The sequence below is a fragment of the Ascaphus truei genome, chromosome 15, assembly GCF_040206685.1.
Source record: "Ascaphus truei isolate aAscTru1 chromosome 15, aAscTru1.hap1, whole genome shotgun sequence".
In the NCBI taxonomy this organism is placed as follows: domain Eukaryota; kingdom Metazoa; phylum Chordata; class Amphibia; order Anura; family Ascaphidae; genus Ascaphus; species Ascaphus truei.
Window position 1 is genome coordinate 46,540,866 of NC_134497.1, and position 19,482 is coordinate 46,560,347.

Here is a 19,482-nt window from a genome sequence, read left to right on the forward strand (position 1 = left end):
ATCTCAGCGCAGAACTGCAGCAGATGGACGGCCGGAGCAAACATCTCACCACGGTCACAGTCGGTGACCGGCAAGCAGTCGGCTTGCTGGATTCAGGAGCTGCAGTGACCCTGGTCCAACCTGATATGGTCCGGCCAGAGGAATTGCTCCCAGGCCCTGAGATGCAGATCACTGTGGCCGACGGAGAGCCACGTTTCTTGCAAGTGGCCAGAATCTTTTTGGATTGGGGGGAGGGCAAGGGTGTGCGGGAGGTGGGGGTTTTACCCAGTTTGGATGCTGAAATTCTTTTGGGCAACGATCTGGGACCGATGACCTGCACCTACGACCGGGTGCCCAAGCCCGCTGCAGTGGCGGCGGTTACCCGGAGCCAGACAGCGGCAATGCCGGCGGCAGCCACTCCAGTCCCCCAGCCTTTGGGACCAATGTTAGCGGAGGGCGCAGAGGTGCCCGGGGAGGTAAGCCAGGATCAGTTGCAACCACAGACTGACTTACTGTTCCCCCTCACCCTTCCCCATTCTCCGGACAATGACATGACTGGGGGGTGGCCAGACTTAGGAGCCCAGTTCAGGGAGGCAGTGAAGGCAGACCCTACCCTGGCCGGCGTGAGACTTCGGGTGGCCAAATCTCAGGCAGGGGAGGGCACTGAGCGCTGCCTATGGCATAAGGGACTCCTGTATAGAGAAGAAGGGAACTCAGGGATAGAGGAGGGGGTGACCGGTAAGCGACAGCTAGTAATGCCCCAGGGGTACAGGCAGCAACTGTTACGGGTAGCTCACTCTATTCCATTAGCGGGACATCAGGGGGTCACCAGGACGCGAGCCCGGTTATTACAGCGTTACTTCTGGCCGGGGGCATCAAGAGATGCGAGCAATTTCTGCCGCTCTTGTGATGCCTGCCAGTGAGTAGGTAAGGCGGGCGACCATGTGAAGGCACCCCTGAGACCCCTACTGATAATAGGGGAACCCTTCCAGAAGGTAGCGATGGACCTTATAGGACCCCTTATGATTCCTAGCAGGTCAGGGAAGCGCTACATCCTCACGGTGGTGGATTTTGCCACCCGGTACCCTGAGGCGGTAGTGCTTGGCACCATAAGTGCCAGACAGACAGTGGCAGCAGCTTTGCTGAACATTTTTTCTAGGGTAGGTTTCCCTAGTGAGATCCTAACCGATCAGGGGTCGCAGTTCATGAGTGAACTGTTACATTGTCTCTGGGATGCATGCGGTGTACAGCACCATCGCACTACCCCTTACCATCCCCAGACAAACGGATTATGTGAGAGGTTTAACGGTACCCTGAAGCAGATGCTTCAGACCTTCATAGAGGCGGAGGGGAAAGACTGGGAGATTCATTTACAGCACTTGCTGTTTGCCTACCGAGAGGTACCGCAGGAATCTACAGGCTTCTCCCCCTTCGAGCTCCTATATGGCAGCAGGGTACGTGGGCCTCTGGACCTATTCCATGAGGGATGGGAAGGGGAGACTACTGCTACTGATGCTTCAGTGATCCAGTATGTAGTAGCTCTCCGAGACCGGTTAGAGATGCTCATGGGGGTGGCCCAGGGCCACCTCAGGGCTGCTCAGACCAAGCAAAAGCAATGGTATGACCATCATGCCCATAGCAGAGGATTCATCCCAGGACAGCAGGTGCTTGTTCTCAAACCCACTCGGGAGAACAAGCTGATGGCTGCCTGGTCGGGACCGTACCCGGTTATCCGAAAGGTGAATGAGTGCAACTATGTTGTACAGGTAGCGCCTTAGAGGCACAAGACATATCACATTAAAATGTTGAAAGAGTACAGAGCACCGAGTATGGGAGCAGTACTGGCCATTTGTAGCCCACTGCTGGAGGATCCGGCGAGCAATGCTCTGCCTGATCTCCTAGGGGAGGCTAGGCAGGGAAACACTGTGGAGCAGTTAGAGATAGGGGCACAGTTGAGTGCTAGGCAGAAGGGAGAAGCCAGGGACATGCTAGCTCAGTTTAGCGCCCTCTTCACTGACATGCCAGGGACCACACATCTCACCAAACACCCAGTGCACACAGGGGACCTGCAGCCTCTGCATAAGCATGCTTATAGAGTGTCAGCAGAGGTCAAGACAAGTATGGAGAGGGAGATAGAGGAGATGCTGACCCTAGGTGTAATTACTCCATCCCAGAGCCCTTGGGCAAGTCCGGTAGTCCTAGTCCCTAAGAAGGACAAGACCACCCGGTTTTGTGTGGACTACCGGTTGCACAATGCTGGGACGGTGTCAGATGCTTACCCCATGCCCCGCATGGATGAGTTACTGGATGAACTCGCGGGGGCAAAGTATCTGACCACCATGGATTTGAGCAAAGGCTATTGGCAAATCCCCCTGACCATGGAGGCTAGGGAGAAGTCAGCATTCATCACTCCAAGTGGCCTCTATGAGATTTTGGTGATGCCATTTGGGATGAAGAATGCCCCGGCTACCTTCCAACGCCTGGTCAATAGGTTACTGGAAGGGATGCAGAGCTATGCCAGGGCTTACTTAGATGACATTGCTGTCTTTAGTAATTCCTGGGACTCCCACTTAGGACATGTAGCTGCGGTGCTGGATAGGATCAGGGAGGCTGGGCTGACTTTAAAACCCACTAAGTGTATGGTAGGGATGGCAGAAGTCCTGTACTTAGGGCACAGGGTGGGTGGAGAGCACCTCAAACCAGAGCCAGCCAAGGTAGAAGCCATAGTTCAGTGGCCTGTTCCAAAAACCAAGAAACAGGTCATGTCATTTTTGGGCACCGCAGGGTACTATAGGAAGTTTGTCCCACAGTACAGCGCCGTGGCCAAACCCCTGACTGATCTGACTAAGAAGCAACTGCCTGTGCTTATTATCTGGACTCCTGCCTGTGAAACTGCTTTCCAGTCACTGAAAACTGCGCTTGCTGGAGCCCCCATCCTGGCTGCCCCAGACTATACCAAGCATTTTCTCATTCAGACTGATGCCTCAGACTTTGGTGTTGGGCTGTATTGAGCCAGGTGGGGGACAACGGCAGAGAGCACCCTGTGGTGTACCTCAGTCGCAAACTACTCCCCAGGGAGGTGGCATATGCCACCATTGAGAAGGAGTGCTTGGCCATTGTGTGGGCACTCAAAAAGCTCCAGCCCTATGTATATGGAAGGGCTTTCACGGTCATCACAGACCACAATCCCCTGAGTTGGCTACAGAGGGTATCAGGGGAAAATGCCAAGTTACTGAGATGGAGCTTAGCTTTGCAAGAATTTGAATTTACCATTCAGCACAAAAAGGGCAGTGAAAACAGCAATGCTGATGGACTTTCACGCCAGGACTATCCCTCTGAGACTGAATTCATTAATGGTGCCAGCAGTGCCCCACTCCCCGTTAGGGCCAGTGGGCCAGAGGACACCCATTAAGAAGGGGAGGTGTAGAGGGAGAAAGGGGGTGGCCCGGTATTAAAGGGGTTGCACCCCATTTGGCCATCCCCTGACCTCACCAGGGAGACAAGGGGTTGACTGGGCTGAGTGTGACGATCGAGAGGATTTGGCCCGGGATTAAAGGGGTTACCCCCCCATTTGGCCACCTTCTACTCTCATCAGGGAAGCAAGGGGTTAACTGGACTGGGGTCCAGTAATGCGTTTTGCCTTGCTTCAATATTCAAATGTTTAATCCCCTGTATAAATGTATTATTTATTTCTGGGCCAGTGTCTGCACCACACACACACTGGGGCTTAATGGATTAATGACTTACAGTTTAGTAAAATACAAATGTGGTGTGTCTTTTCAGAAAATCTGGGCTTCAATAGGCTTGATTGAAGTTGGGTGGGAAAAGTAGCACCATGTGACAAATGTTCACTACACAGGGGTAGAGGGGGTTGGTGTATGTTAACATATATTTCTGAGAGACAGCTAGACCCAGTCTGGGGCATTGGGTGTGAAATCTAACACCAGGTGACAAATGCCCACTACCTAGGGGTCCCTGCTTCAAAGGATGTATTGATGGGGGCCAGGGGTGCTGTTACACAAGGAGATATCAGAATGAGTGACCGTATTAAATATAAGAATATTATGAGATGTCCTCGGCTGAACGTGCTAAAAGCTACATATATGTATTCGTGGGACTGATTCGCACATAATGAATACAAACACCTGATGTTTAGCCGGTTCTAAGGGACAGATATTAATATCTCTCTTAATTTTAGTATTACACGGTAATATTTAGTCTCATTGGGAGCGTCATGCGTGACGGAATGTATTAATATGTCTCGCGTGCCAGTAAGTTATACTGAACTGAAGTTATGAAGTTATTTACAGTGTATATGGGATTTTGAATCTGTTCTGAAAACTGCAGACTCCCTCTGTAATGGTAATAAGCAGGAAGAACATCCTGCAAGAATTTACATAGCCCGGTGATCAAAGGCTAATTGCCTAATTGTTTATGCTGGGCCCAGGAACCAAGGAACTGAATGGTTTTTAAATGTGATACTTCACACTAAACAATGGAAGTCAAAAATCTGCTTCAAAAAGCTTCAAAGGGATTTTTGCTAGCCAACTCGGCATCTAGGGTTAAGAGATGAGTTTGACATGGTATTTAAGTCAGAGTCACACCTTACTCAAATGTCTTTCATGGTCTTTCGTGTCTTGGGATTACGAAGATTGATGTATGAACTGCCAGTCTAGATTTGACTGTTTCATCATTTCCATCTTAAGTGAGTGTCCATTTTTTGTCTGGTATTTGTATATCTCGTGTGTTCACCTTTATCAAGGAATAAATTATATTTTATCATATCTAAGTCTCGTACCAGTTCAACCCAGTTATATTTTTGGTGTAAATTACAACCTGTCATAAGTTACCGTGACAGGCTTAGTTATTAACTGGTGGCAGCGGTGGGATTGAACTGGACCTGTATTACTAGTGTTCTGCGGGATACTGTAATATAGTTGGAACTTGATGGTAATTGCAAGTTCCTGGGACTAAAGATATTGAACACACAGTGTACAACATATAACACAAGATATGGCACCTCCTCACTGTTCCCCTACTTGTGAGAAGCATTGCCTCCAGAACCAAAGTGCCGGACATCCGTCTGACTGGAGCCGGGCACCGAGACCGGAGGAGTGCATCAAGTCGGCGCGGGGACCAGCAGCCAGCAAGGCTGAGAGAGAGACAGCGATCGGTGAGCATGAAACCCGGCAGGCTGAGCAAAGATCCACAGCTGCAGCCGCTGTAACCATCAAACCGCCCAGAGAGCAGGGAATGGACCCAGCTCCGGGACGGCAGAGACTTGTGGAGGGAGCGGGTGGTCTCTGAGACCATGGAAGTCTTGCACCAGGAGAGGTAACGGCCGTTGCGGCGGTCCGTCCATTTTCCCTGAAAGAGCTAGCACTGGTGTGTGCGTTGGGCAAGACGTGGTTCCCGGCGAAGTGGACCCAGTTCCTGGGGTCGGTACCACACCAACCCGCTTATCCCCTCCCAGGGCCCGGCGCTCCAGCAACTCCGCTCTGGACTCCGTTGCCCCTTGCTGGGGTTAGTCCACCGGTGGCGGCACTGCCAACATATGGGCCACAATAATGCCCGGTGCCCGGACCGTGCGCGGCCGGGCGAAGAAGCCCCTCAGGGCCAGCGCTCACGAGCTGCGGAAAAGATGACCCAGTTAGCGGCATCCTCTGATGACTCCCGCCCAGCCAGGGCGACAACCCTCCTCGGGACGTCTCCTGGAGAACCTGGACGGGCTGCATCAGCAACAGCGGCGGAGAGCGGCGGCCATCCACCTGATCCCAGCGAAGAACCGGCAGCGGCGGCGGCAATTCTATTTGGGGGGAGGGTTGGGGTGTGCGGGAGGTGGGTGTTTCACATTGTTTGGCGGAGTCGGCGATTCCCAGCGATGACCGGAGCCCCAAAATCCACGTCGGCGACCCTGCATCAAAGCCAGGTACTGCTGCAGCAGCTACCCGGAGCTCGCCCATGGCGGCGGTGGTGGGAGAGCTGCGATTCTGGCAAAGTGCCGGTGCCCTTTCTGAGTGGGGGGAGGGACAGGGTTTGAGGGAGGGGGTTATTTTACCAGGTTTGCATGGAGCCGTGTTCCTCCACAAAGACCTGGGACCCTTGTCCTGCACCGGTGTACCTGTACCCAACCCGGGCGCTGTCGCGGCAGCGGCCCGTTGCTGCCCAGCCCAGATGGTGCCGGCGGCGGCCACTCCAGTCCCCCTGCAATCGGGACCAACGAAAGCGGCGGTCTCTGCGGGGACCAGCAAGGTAAGCCAGACCAAGTCGCAGACTGACTCTGACTTATTTTTCCCTATGACTGTACCCTGTTTTCACTATACGGGTGACTGGGGGGTGGCAGGAGATAGGGGTACAAGGGGAGGGAAAGGAAGGGCAGCTTGTAGGGCAGCTAGACTTCCCCATTACCCTGGCGGAGCAGCAAGGGGACTCTCGGTTAAGAGCCCCACTGTTGCAGCCTGGCTATGGGCCGGAGGTATCAGGGGTTGTGGCAAAGTTAGACCACCCCCAGATTTCAGGGGTAGTGGCAAAGTTAGACCACCCCCAGATTACCTGCCGGCCAGAAGCTAAGGTGGGTGCATCTGCACCAGCAATCCTGAGCTCACCTCCGGAAATAGGGGCACAGCTTCAGGGAGAGGGGCTAGCCCCGTTAGCACCCAGCTCTAGGGTAGGATTGCCTGGGGGGGGGGGGGCTGGGTGGGCCAGTGGGAACCGGGGAGGGAAGGCAGCAAGTGAGCCAGCCAGATTTCCCCATTACCCTGGCGGAGCAGCAAGGGGACTCTCAGTTAAGAGCCCCACTGTTGCAGCCTTGCTATGGGCTGGAGGTATCAGGGGTTGTGGCAAAGTTAGACCACCCCCAGATTACCTGCCAGCCAGGAGCTAAGGTGGGTGCATCTGCACCGGCAACCCTGAGCTCATCCCCGGTAATGGGGAGACAGTGTCAAGGAGATGGACTTACTCCGGTGTCCCTAGGATCCAGGCTAGGATTAGCTAGGGAGAAGCGGAGTGAGGGGAGGCTGCAGGTAGGTAGCCAGCATCAGATCTCAGTGGGAGAAGAAGGGCTAGTGGTAGCCGGGGAGGGACAGCAGCAGGTATGGCAGCTAGAATTTCCCATTACCCTGGCAGAGCCTCAGGGAGTGTCTCAGATCAGCAACCCCCTGTTGCAACCTAGCTATGGTCTGGGGGTATCCTGGGCAGTGGCATGCTTGTGCCACCCCAGGGATACCTGCCAGCCAAGAGCTAAGGCGGTTGTATCTGGAGAGATGCCCCTGAGCTCATCCCTGGTAAGGGGGAGACAAGGTAAGGGAGGTAGGTGCACTCAGGTAGTTCCAGGGTCTGGCTTAGGATTTGCCCAGGGGGGAGAGGAGTGCAGGTGGGCTGCAGGGAGGTAAGCAGCAGGAGTCATCAGCAGGGGCTTAGGTGCTGAGCCTAGGGGAGGCTAGGCAGGGAGACACTGGGGAGCAGGGGGAGATAGGAGGTCAGTGGGGTGTCAGGCAGCTGGCAGAAGCTGGGGATGAGCTAGGTAGGCAGGAGGTCCCTTGTTCTGACTGGCCAGGAGTGACCACTCTGACTGATTCCCCAGGGTTCCCAGAGGAGGGGCTGTGGGTAGATAGGCAGCCAGGGAGGAGAGTCAGGAGTATAGCAGAGCAGCTACAGGTGGGCACAGGGCCAGGGCAGGTAGGGTCCCTACAGGATAGTGACATAGCTCTTTCCCAGACTTGGTTGACAGGAAAACGACGGTCTGTGCTTGATAGCTGGTCTCTGGTGGGTGCAGAAACCTGCTAGTCTCTGGGCAGTGTGCAGCCTGGTCTGCAAAGTGGCCCCTTCACCATGGACCTAGTTCACCAGGCACTGGGTGGGGGGCAGAGGGAGGCAAAGGAGAATGCCTGGCGGCCACGGTGGAGCCCTGCTCCGCAGGATCGGGACTTCACTATCCACTGTGGCCAGGACAATGTACTGGACAATGCTGGAGGACAATTTTGCTAGGCCAACCCCTCAGGACTTATTGAGTGCTTCAAGGGCACCCGTGGTGTCCCAGAGCCAGGGGAGGCAGCTGGGGCACCAGGCACCCATTGAGCAGGGGAGGTGTGACGATCGAGAGGATTTGTCCCGGGATTAATGGGGTTACCCCTCCATTTGGCCACCCTCTACTCATCAGGGAAGCAAGGGATTAACGGGACTGGGGTCCAGTAATGCGTTTTGCCTTGCTTCAATATCCAAATGTTGAACCCCTGTATAAATGTATTATTTCTGGGCCTGGTACGCAAGGAGATATCAGAATGAGTGACCGTATTAAATATAAGAATATTATGAGATGTCCTCGGCTGAACGTGCTAAAAGCTACATATATGTATGCGTGGGACTGATTCGCACATAATGAATACAAACACCTGATGTTTAGCCGGTTCTAAGGGACAGATATTAATATCTCTCTTAATTTTAGTATTACACGGTAATATTTAGTCTCATTGGGAGCGTCATGCGTGACGGAATGTATTAATATGTCTCGCGTGCCAGTAAGTTATACTGAACTGAAGTTATGAAGTTATTTACAGTGTATATGGGATTTTGAATCTGTTCTGAAAACTGCAGACTCCCTCTGTAATGGTAATAAGCAGGAAGAACATCCTGCAAGAATTTACATAACCCGGTGATCAAAGGCTAATTGCCTAATTGTTTATGCTGGGCCCAGGAACCAAGGAACTGAATGGTTTTTAAGTGTGATACTTCACACTAAACAATGGAAGTCAAAAATCTGCTTCAAAAAGCTTCAAAGGGATTTTTGCTAGCCAACTCGGCATCTAGGGTTAAGAGATGAGTTTGACATGGTATTTAAGTCAGAGTCACACCTTACTCAAATGTCTTTCATGGTCTTTCGTGTCTTGGGATTACGAAGATTGATGTATGAACTGCCAGTCTAGATTTGACTGTTTCATCATTTCCATCTTAAGTGAGTGTCCATATTTTGTCTGGTATTTGTATATCTCGTGTGTTCACCTTTATCAAGGAATAAATTATATTTTATCATATCTAAGTCTCGTACCAGTTCAACCCAGTTATATTTTTGGTGTAAATTACAACCTGTCATAAGTTACCGTGACACTGAGGTCCAGAAATGTGATTTAACCCTTGTTATAACATGAAAATGTATATTCCCCTGTTCCCATGTTTTATTGTTATATCAGTGTCTGCATCACACACACACTAGGATCCATCCGGGAGTACAAGGGTTAATAGTTCTTTAGTGATTATAGCCCTTTGTGTAATTTTCCCGCCTTTTCAGGCACCATTTTGCAGGGTCCCATAGGCCGCCATTGGAGCTCCATGCGTTTCAATGGCGAATCTTGCTGTTTTGGTCCTGTTTCCTGTGAAGACCAGCAGGTGGCGTCCGAGAGGAGGAGCGGCGGTTTCCCATTGTAAGTCAATGGGCCCATTGACTTCAATGGAGATTCCTCGACGGCGCATTCCAGGAACAAGTTGGCTGCCGTCCAAACCGCAAAACCGCAAAGCGGATACAATATCTAAAAGAGAGCTTTGATCACTTAGCAGTCAAGTTCAACGTTAAGTGGCGTGGGAATCTACAGTTCTAGAGCACCTATAAATAAAATTCTTTTTGGCCCCTAGTTCCTAGGCCTCCCCCCACTCGACCACAACCGGGTCCCTGAATCCTGGACCCCCGAGGAGGGTCGTACCGAGAGAGCGGGTCGCGTCATAGGTTCCAATGGCGGCGGCAGAAACAGCTCAAGAAAACGTCCAAGTGTGAAAAGCTGAAATCTATGAATCCATATCTCCGGTTCCGGAGGGTCCAGAGGGCCAGGGTTTGGGGTACCTGTAGTCACTGCTCCGGCATGGCTGCAGAACCATCCTTGACCCTCTTGGACCAACCCGACGGAGTATGGACCCCCTTGAAAGTTCGGGACTTTTCCCATAGACTCCAATGGCGGCCAATTTCCATTGACCGGCTATGGCGGAAAAACCCCATTGACGGACGAAACGCATCAGAGTGCCCCTTCTGAGATGTACAGCATGTACTATTAAAGCTGATTTTAAGTCTACCTGTTCCTGAACTAGACTTTATTGCTGTGACCGCCTTCTACCTTTCTTGCTATCGTTTACTACATGGCTGGTGCACGCAGGCATTTCATCGTTGGATTTCCAAGACCGGAGGGCTGACGTCATCACTCTTCTCCCACACTCGTTGGCACGCCGGAGCGCAGTGAACGCAGAGATGCGCCAGCGCTCCTCCTCTCAGCAGGAAACAGCGTGTGCGCGCTGGATAGCTGAACCCTACACGAACCTTGTGACGGTGTTCACATCAGAGGGAGGACATCTCGGCTACACGCGCAGGGAAGCAAGAGCACGTCAGCGATAACACTCCAGCTGGATACCTGGCAGCATATCGTGGATAAGCTCACGGCGAACACAGGAAGATATTTGAGACACCGGGTTGGGTAAGGGCAGCAGCTTGGGGCTCAAGGAGGTTCATGAGTGGAGTGTTCCTGGATGCTTCATCTCCTGCACCCGGTCACAGTCTGCACAACGGGCCCCCCACCCAGGGTGAGTTCAATCATCATATCTTTTAATACTATATTCCAACGGTGCCTTGCAATATACTTTCAAGTGGATTGTGGTTTATTTCCCAAACCAAGATATACATGACTTTGGCAGCATCAGTCCCTTTGGGTTCACTCCCTTAGTTTTTTGCCGATCTACTGCAGAAGGGAGAAATCCTAACTTTTCAGGCAATAAAGGACAAATTCCAGACCCAAGACCTTCTATTATGTATAAGAAATATGTTTTTGTGTCTTTGTATATATATGTGTGTTCATCGTTAGTCACATTCACCTTTGGGAAGTATTTGCATTATGTTTAACACATGTATCTTGTGTTGGGCAAATAGGTGGTGACCTATATAAGTCCACCTCCTGTAGTGCCCTATTACCTCCTGACGAAGCGCTGTACTGCGTGAAACGCGTTGAGGGTTGTTCAATACTTTTATGTTGCACTCCTGGGTAGGAGTGCATTTCTAGCACGGTAGATTTTTCCCAATTCCAGCATTGCTGAGATCCCCCTGTCATCCCACAAGTGGCTGTTGCTATTGCTATAGCCTTTGCCATAGCTCGAGAGCCCGCCTACCACCCTTGGGTTGTTACACTTCCGGTTCCGGGTCAGGAGCCCTGTGAGACTCGGAAGCAGTGTGTTGCAGTTGGGACAGGGGGTGCCAAACAGACGCTTATACAGACCTCTGTGGGAACTTCTACATGTATGCTGTTTTAAACCAATTGTAAGTAATACTGTGCATTGTTGTTCAAATAAATTGACCCTATCTTACCTTGGCATTTTCTTTCTCTGCGCTCCATTTCCCCTTTGTTTTGTACTTGGACTGTCTGTGGCCGGCTGATCACCGGAGGGAGAAGGAGCAGCGGGAATAAAGGCATCTCAGAGGAATCCCTTTGAAGGTTTCAGACGAGCGCGGTCTCCATTTTCTGGAACCCCGGCTAGACTGAGCCAGGTCTACCCCGGCACACCGGACCTGTGCTGGAGGGGATGTGGTAAAAAGGGAGACAGGGCCCACATTTAGTGGTCATGTCCGGAGAGGTTCTGGACCAAGATCCAGACACTTATCTACGAGATCACTGGAATCCCTCTACCCCTGGTCCCTCAGACCATGGTGCTGAGCAAACCCATTGATGACCTCCCCCCACCAATGTCCCGGCTGATCAGGGCCATGCTGACAGCGGCCAGATGCTCTATAGCGGCAGCCTGGAAACAGATTAAGGCCCCCTCGAGAACCACAGTAGTGAAAAGGGTTAATGAGGTCATGACTATGGAGAAGCTTACGGCCATGCTCCAAAAAAAATGCCCCAGTTCTGGAACACATGGGACCCTTCGATCGAGAGATAAACCCCCAAAAATTCAAAGCACCTAGGTCTACTAGCCCCCCCAAACAATCGGAGAGCAACACGGGGAAGCATCAGGACAAGCCCACCCCCCCTTTTCCCCTCCCTCCCATGTTTGTCTCCTCCCCCCCCACCCTCCTCTCCCCTTTACTCTTTCTCCTACTGAAAACAGAAAACTGTTATTGGTCCCTCTCTGAAAGTAATGAGCTGAAATGTTGTGGGCCCACGACACTACTGTATGTAAACTTATCTATGACAGTGACAAATAAAAAAATTGTTACGAAAAAAATACAGCACACTTAAACAAAACAGCTTCTTTTCAGCATACAAAAAAAACAAAATAGCTTATTTTCAGCATACAAAAAAACAGCTTCTTTTCAGCATACAAAAACCCAGACAGTTCATCAAAACATGCATTTGGAAGACAGACCTTATAGCAGTAATATAATTCAGCGTTTCAGTCCTTTCTCTTGACCAGCCAGCCTCTCTGTGTGTACAGGCTGGGTGTGACGATAGCTTCCACAGGCTTATTAATATTACACAAAAATAATTGGGTTTGAACTGAACGAGGCTTAAGATATAATAAATTGTATTTATTCCTTAGAATAAAGGTGAACACAACAGATAATACAGTAACAAACAAGAAGTACACTTACTTAAGGGTTGGGGAATGAGAAGTATGATGTAGCATTTCTTTCAGCAGTGAGGAAATCATTCAGGTGATATCAGGTAACCATATCAGCAAACGAAGACAAAGGATATATGGGTGGACAGCCGTTTATAAACCATTCTCCTTCTATTCTTAACCTTAAGCACAGGGGATTGGTTTACAATTACCTCCAGCCACTCACTAACGTGGGAAAGCATTCTGACCCATGCCCCCCTGCTAGTTGGCACATGGGCAGTAGAACTCTGGGGGTCTCATTTCTGAAGCCCCACATTTACGTCAGGAATGCCAGAAAGTCTACTATTTGGAGTTCTGGCAGGAAAACCTTTGTTGAAAGGTGTTAACTGGAACACTTAAGACCTGCCCTGGTTTGGGCTTCGGATAAACAGTGAGGGTGATAAAACTCTTTGAACAGCACTTAAATCCTAGACATAGCGGTGTCCCCAGGGCCATCTGCTACCTTATGGCCCAAAAGAATTTCCTTTTGAACTTATCCCTACCTTAGGATACACTATTAAGCATAAAACATAAACGTATTAAAATATCCGGTTCCGTTAGGTTTAGCAGGTCCAAACTTCCCAGTTCGCATTGCCAGAACTGGGACACCATATGGTCAAAAAAGCGACTTGCTACGACCTAAGAAACCGGAGTTACACAAATGCACATTAAATCATTTTAATACAAAAATCTCCATTGAAAAAGAAATCTCAGCTTTTCACTAAATCCCCATTGAAAACAACGGGCAGCTCCGCCATAGACTTTCAATGGTAAATCGCCGCCATTGAAGTCAATGGGGGTTTTCTGCCATTGAAGTCTATGGGAAAAGTCCCGAACTTCAAGGGGGTCCATACTCCGTCGGGTTGGTCCAAGCGGGTCAAGGATGGTTCTGCAGCGATGCCGGAGCAGTGGCTACAGATACCCCAAACCCTGATCCGCTGGACCCTCCGGAACCGGAGATATGGATTCCTAAAATTCAGCATTTCTCACTTAGTCATTTTTCTGAGCCGTTTCTGCCGCCGCCGGCAAAGCCTATGGCGCGACCCGCTCTATCTGGTTCGACCCTTATCGGGGGTCCAGGATTCGGGGACCCAGTGGTGGTCGAGTGGGGGGACGCTTAGGAACTAGGGGCAAAAAGAATTTTATCCCTAGGTGCCCTAAAACAGTTTATTTCCCCGCTAATTGACGTTGAACTTGACCCAGTGATTTTAGCTCTTTTGAAGGACATTGTATCCGCTTTGCGGTTTGCGGTCTGGACGGCAGCCAACTAGGTTACCTCGAGGCATCTCCATTGAAGTCAATGAGCCCATTGACTTTCAATGGGAAACCGCCGCTCTCCCTCTCGGACGCCACCTGCTGGTCACTACAGGAAACAGGACGAAAACAGCACCAATTCCTATTGAAATGCATTGAGCCCTAATGGCGGCCAATGGGGACCTGCAAAATGGTGCCTGAAAAGGCGGGAAAACTACACAAAGAGCTATAATCATTAAAGAATTATTAACCCTTGTGCTCCCGGATGGATTCTAGTGTGTGTGTGATGCAAACACTGAGTAACCAGACATTACAATGGAACAGGGGAAAATACATTTACATGTCATAACAAGGGTTACATCACATTTCTGGACCTCAGCCCAGTTAACCCCTTGTCTCCCTGGTGCGGTCAGGGGTGGCCAAATGGGGTGCAACCCCTTTAATACCGGGCCACCCCCTCTCTCCCTCTACACCTCCCCTTCTTAATGCGTGTCCTGTGGCCCACTGGCCCTGACGGGGAGTGGGGCACTGCTGGCACCATTAATGAATTCAGTCTCAGAGGGATAGTCCTGGCGTGAAAGTCCATCAGCATTGCTGTTTTCACTATCCTTTTTGTGCTGAATGGGGAATTCAAATTCTTGCAAAGCCAAGCTCCATCTCAGCAGTTTGGCATTTTCCCCTGATACCCTCTGTAGCCAGCTCAGGGGATTGTGGTCGGTAATGACTGTGAAAGCCCTCCCATAGACATAGGGCTGGAGCTTTTTGAGTGCCCACACAATGGCCAAGCACTCCTTTTCAATGGTGGCATATGCCACCTCCCTGGGGAGCAGTTTGCGACTGAGATACACCACAGGGTGCTCTTTGCCGTCGTCCCCCACCTGGCTCAACACAGCCCCCACACCAAAGTCAGAGGCATCAGTCTGAATAAGAAAATGCTTGGTATAATCTGGGGCAGCCAGGATGGGGGCCTCAGCAAGCGCAGCTTTCAGTGCCTGGAAAGCAGTTTCACAGGCAGGAGACCAGGTACCAAGCACAGGCAGTTGCTTCTTAGTCAGATCAGTCAGGGGTTTGGCCACGGCGCTGTACTGTGGGACAAATTTCCTGTAGTACCCTGCGGTGCCCAAAAAGGCCATGACCTGTTTCTTGGTTTTTGGAACAGGCCACTGAACTATGGCTTCTACCTTGGCTGGCTCTGGCTTGAGATGCCCTCCACCCACCCTGTGCCCTAAGTACAGGACTTCTGCCATCCCTACCATACACTTAGTGGGTTTTAAGGTAAGCCCAGCCTCCCTGATTCTATCCAGCACCGCAGCTACATGTCCTATGTGGGATTCCCAGGAATTACTAAAGACAGCAATGTCATCTAAGTAAGCCCTGGCATAGCTCTGCATCCCTTCCAGTAACCTATTGACCAGGCGTTGGAAGGTAGCCGGGGCATTCTTCATCCCAAATGGCATCACCAAAAACTCATAGAGGCCACTTGGAGTGATGAATGCTGACTTCTCCCTAGCCTCCAGGGTCAGGGGAATCTGCCAGTAGCCTTTGCTCAGATCCATGGTGGTCAGATACTTTGCCCCCGCGAGTTCATCTAGTAACTCATCCATGCGGGGCATGGGGTAAGCATCTGACACCGTCCCAGCGTTGAGCAACCGGTAGTCCACACAAAACCGGGTGGTTTTGTCCTTCTTAGGCACTAGGACTACTGGACTTGCCCAAGGGCTCTGGGACGGAGTAATTACCCCTAGGGTCAGCATCTCCTCAATCTCTCTCTCCATACTTGTCTTGACCTCTGCTGACACTCTATAAGCGTGCTTATGCAGAGGCTGCAGGTCCCCTGTGTGTACTGGGTGTTTGGTGAGATGTGTGGTCCCTGGCATGTCAGTGAAGAGGGCGCTATACTGAGCTAGCATGTCCCTGGCTTCTCCCTTCTGCCTAGCACTCAACTGTGCCCCGATCTCTACCTGCTCAACAGTGTTTCCTTGCTTTGCCTCCCCTAGGAGATCAGGCAGGGCATTGCTCGCCGGATCCTCCAGCAGTGGGCTACAAATGGCCATTACTGCTCCCATACTCGGTGCTCGGTATTCCTTTAACATATTAATGTGATATGTCTTGTGCCTCTCAGGCGCTACCTGTACAACATAGTTGCACTCATTCACCTTTCGGATGACCGAATACGGTCCCGACCAGGCAGCCATTAACTTGTTCTCCCGAGTGGGTTTGAGAACAAGCACCTGCTGTCCTGGGATGAACTCTCTGCTACGGGCCTGCTGGTCATACCATTGCTTCTGCTTGGTCTGAGCAGCCCTGAGGTGGTCCTGGGCCACCCCCATAAGCATCTCTAACCGGTCTCTGAGATCTACCACATACTGGATCACTGAAGCATCAGTAGCGGTAGTCTCCCCCTCCCATCCCTCACGGAAGAGGTCCAGAGGTCCACGTACCCTGCGGCCATATAGTAGCTCGAAGGGGGAGAAGCCTGTAGATTCTTGCGGTACCTCTCGGTAGGCAAACAGCAAGTGCTGCAGGTGAATCTCCCAGTCTTTCCCCTCCGCCTCTATAAAGGTCCGAAGCATCTGCTTCAGGGTACCATTAAACCTCTCACATAATCCGTTTGTTTGGGGATGGTAAGGGGTAGTGCGCTGGTGCTGTACACCGCAGGCATCCCAGAGACAATGTAACAGTTCACTCATGAACTGCGACCCCTGATCAGTTAGGATCTCACTAGGGAAACCTACCCTAGCAAAAATGTTCAGCAAAGCTGCTGCCACTGTCTTGGCACTTATGGTGCCCAGCGCTACCGCCTCAGGGTACCGGGTGGCAAAATCCACCACCGTGAGGATGTAGCGCTTCCCTGACCTGCTAGGAATCATGAGGGGTCCTATCAGGTCCATCGCTACCTTCTGGAAGGGTTCCCCTATTATCGGTAGGGGTCTCAGGGGTGCCTTCACACGGTCGCCCGCCTTACCTACTCGCTGGCAGGCATCACAGGAGCGGCAGAAATCAGCCGCATCCCTGGATCCCCCCGGCCAGAAGTAACGCTGCAATAACCGGGCTCGCGTTCTGGTGACCCCCTGATGTCCCGCTAACGGAATAGAGTGAGCTACCCGTAACAATTGCTGTCGGTACCCCTGGGGTACTACTAGCTGTCGCTTACCGGTCAATCCCTTCTCTATTCCCGGGTTCCCTTCTTCTCTGTATAGGAGTCCCTTATGCCATAGGCAGCGCTCAGTGCCCTCCCCTGCCTGAGATTCGGACGCCCGAAGTCTCACGCCGGCCAGGGTAGGGTCTGCCTTCACTGCCTCCCTAAACTGGGCTCCTAAATCTGCCCCCCCCCCAGTCATGTCATTGTCAGGGGAAAGGGACACGGTAAGGGGGAACAGTAAGTCAGCCTGTGGTTGCAACTGATCCTGGCTTACCTCCCTGGGCTCCTCTGTGCCCTCCGCTAACGTTGGTCCCAAAGGCTGGGGGACTGGGGTGGCCACCGCCGGCATTGCCGCGGTCTGGCTCCGGGTAACCGCCGCCACTGCAGCGGGCTGGGGCACACGGTCGTAGGTGCAGGTCATCGGTCCCAGGTCATTGCCCAAAAGAATTTCAGCATCCAAACCTGGTAAAACCCCCACCTCCCGCACACCCTTGCCCACCCCCCAATCCAAAAAAATGCGGGCCACCTGCAGGAAACGTGGCTCTCCGTCAGCCACAGTGATCTGCATCCCAGGGCCTGGGATCAATTCCTCTGGCCGGACCATATCAGGTCGGACCAGGGTCACTGCAGCTCCTGAATCAAGTAAGCCAACTGCTTGCCGGTCACCGACTGTGACCGGGGTGAGATGCTTGCTCCTGCCGTCCGTCTGCTGCAGGTCTGCGCTGTGATGTTCTCCGCTCCTGGCTGTAGGCACTGAAGAAACCGGGGTAGGGGTGACATGGGACGTCTCGCTGGGAGTTGTTTCCATGACCGGTCCTGGTTCTTTGGTGGAAGCCACCCGCACGCGGGCTACCGGCTTTGCAGCTGGGGTGCGTTGCCCTCGGTAGGGTCCATTGGAACGCAGGGGTTCCGGGCAATCTGGTCTGAGGTGACCAGTGCTGTTGCAATTGTAGCACCGGCGCTCATGCCGGAGCTCTCCCGCCTTCTGTGACCCGCTGCCCGCAGGCGGCTTTTGGGTCCACTGGGGGGTACTCACAGCTTTCTTGGCCGGCGCCGGTGGGGTTACCGCTTTGGATGGTACCTTGGCGGTCATCTGGGACCGGCTGACCACATAGTCATCTGCCATCCTCACCGCCTCGGTGTAGGTCTTGGGCTTTTTATCATACACAAAAGCCCTCACCGCCGGCGGGCACTGCTGCATGAGCTGCTCCTGAAAGATGAGGTCCAGCAGGCGTTGGTAAGTCCTGGCCTCAGAGCCCTCCACCCAGTGTAACCCGTACAAAGCCATGCGGGTCACATAAGTGACATAGGTCTCCTGAGGGTGCCTCTCCGCCAGCCGGAACTTACCCCGGTAAGCTTCAGGGGTAAAACCGTGCTGAAACAGCAAAAGTTCTTTCAGGTGGTCATAGTCATCAGCAAACTCCTCTGTAAGCGCCATCAAAGTCGGTTTAGCCAAGCCGGAGAGTAGCGGGTCCAGGCGTGCAACCCTATGCTGGGGAAGCACCCCGTACCGCCGGCACTGCATTTCAAAGTTCCTTAGAAACATGTCAATCTGATCAGTGCCCTCCACATACTTGGTGAGACTGTGCTTGTCCAGTTGGAGTTCATCTTTGGGGGGTCGGACCGGGGGGCAATAAGCGGGTCTGTTCACTGCCATAGAGATAAACTGTAGCCGCTCCTCCGGTGTCCCTCGGTCTCCCCACGCTGTTATCAGTGCCAGCATTTCAGGGGTAAAGGGACTGGTAGCCGCAGCTACCCGTGCCCCTCCTGCTGCACTTGTCCTGGGAGGTGCACTTGATCCCTCCCCGGGATCCTGCCAGCCCGGCACTGGGTTCAGTCCCTGATCTCCGGGCGGCTGTAAAAGGGCAAGCTGAGCTACTTCCAGGACCTCTGGATGCTCAGCTTCATATGCGGTGACTGCAGCAACCATGTCCTCGACCGCCTGGTCCACATATTCCAGTCCATAGGCACGGCACTTGTCCTTTAGCTGAGTTCTAGTTCTCAGGTAATAGAGGTTCTCCGCTTCACTCATGGCTCTGAGTTCTGGGTCACAGCAGTGAGGTGGTGTGACAACTTGCGTTACTTGTTGCACTACTGTGTGTTCAATATCTTTAGTCCCAGGAACTTGCAATTACTATCAAGTTCCCACTGGATCACAGTACCCCGCAGAATACTGTAATCCAGGTCCAGTTCAGTCCCACCAGCTGCCACCAGTTATATTAATACGCCTGTGACGATAGCTTCCACAGGCTTATTAATATTACACAAAAATAATTGGGTTTGAACTGAACGAGGCTTAAGATATAATAAATTGTATTTATTCCTTAGAATAAAGGTGAACACAACAGATAATACAGTAACAAACAAGAAGTACACTTACTTAAGGGTTGGGGAATGAGAAGTATGATGTAGCATTTCTTTCAGCAGTGAGGAAATCATTCAGGTGATATCAGGTAACCATATCAGCAAACGAAGACAAAGGATATATGGGTGGACAGCCGTTTATAAACCATTCTCCTTCTATTCTTAACCTTAAGCACAGG